Raw genomic sequence first — 1,774 nt, forward strand, 5'->3', positions numbered from 1 at the left:
GCTGTGAGGCAAGAGCGCTAACCACTGCGCCACCGTGCAGCCCGTGATTAGACATAATTCGTAAAATGTTTGTTCAGTATCATCACAGAATGACCACAGATGATGTTGACGTTTCCACGTCTCAGATCTCTACCTGGGATCTGGGGGGACTCGAGTGATCATAGCAGCTGGACTGCTGGGGACCCGAGCTAGGTCATTTTTATTTGTTTCCTGATGAAACGTTTGAAATCTAACAAAAAGTTTTACAGAATTCACGGAGCTGAGATTTTCCCCCTTTTTTCGGTTTTCCCCTTTTGCTGTTTTATGCTTTTGTGTTTTGGTAAAGAGCCCCTCTTTCTCTGGGGGTCACAGTCCCTTTTTAATATTTGCTGCGTTCATTCCTTTTTTTTTACATTCACTGTTTTAAGAGTTTTTAGTCTACATGTGTGAGCGTGCATGTGTCTGTATTTTACCTGCTATCATGAGATGTGTAATTTTGATGAGAGAGATGTGTCCACCATACATACAACATCACACATTTGTACATTAAGAACATTTATTTTTAACCCTTTAACTCAGTTTTTATCTACTTTTGAATTTACCTCTATTATATTTTCAATTTGAAAGACTATATGCTGCTCCTTTAGTATAATTTTAATCAGCACACTCTCTCCTATGTGGAACTACTTTTATTTAGTCATTTTTCCATGTTATATTTACACACTAGACATAAAATTATGCAAAAACAGAAACTTCTGTCTGAAAAATGGGATTCATTTTGCTGTGGAAATCTCAAAAATGTTTAACAAACAGTTTTTACAACATAGAATGAAAGTTTTAGGTGCAATTTTATATATATATATAAACAAGAATAATATTTGTCAACAAACTAATCAACATGTTTTTGAATGAAAATACAAAAAAATTCAGGCTTAAGTCACAGCAGGCAGCCCCAAAAATAAGAATTTATCTCCTAAGAGTTCTGCTCTCTATTTGACATTTTTCATGGAATTCTGGTTTTCTTTTCCCCAACTTTTTCCTTTTTTTTTCTCATAAACTTTCTTTATTATGCTTAAGAAAAATAATAAAACAACTTTTTTGGGAGAAGTTTGATCCAGCTGGATTTCAGGTCGGCTTCTCACAGGTGGGGGCGTGTCTCCTCAATTTTTAAACAATATTGTGGAATATTCATGTCGGTTCCCTTCCAAAAATAACATAATGGTTGGTTTCTTCTTTGGATTTTTCATAGCAGACCGCTCCGTTTCGTGTGTAACCCAAAATTTGAAATCTTGTCTGTGAGCCACTCTGGAGCTCTACCACAAAGTTCATCAGGCCTTTGATCAGATCATAGTTCATCAGGCTCTTATCTTCAGGTGGAAGATAAGAGCTGCCCAATTGTAATCTGATTACTGCAGAGAGATGTTCACATAGTCAAGTAGCTGCAAACAGTCCTGAAGAGCACATCCCCAGATCTGTTTTCCCAACATGATCACAGAAACAACCTCTGTAATACCAAAAATGTAGTATTTATGAACACAGCAGCAATTCAGCTCAGTCTTCAACAAGATTATGTTTTATTACTAGCTGCTGTCTTTTCATACAAGTATGTTTGCATTCTGAAAAGATGTGTGTAAACAGTCATCCCTTCATCCGTTTGTGCTCTGACTGAAGGACATGTTCTGCTGAATCCTCATCAGTCGTGCTGTTTTACCACCAGTTTACTGAGAAATGTAAAAACATTCATTCACTTTTAATTTCCTTTTAACACATTTTCAACACACAATGCAATCCATTT

This window comes from Oryzias melastigma, unplaced genomic scaffold (assembly GCF_002922805.2).
Source record: "Oryzias melastigma strain HK-1 unplaced genomic scaffold, ASM292280v2 sc00351, whole genome shotgun sequence".
Lineage (NCBI taxonomy): Eukaryota > Metazoa > Chordata > Actinopteri > Beloniformes > Adrianichthyidae > Oryzias > Oryzias melastigma.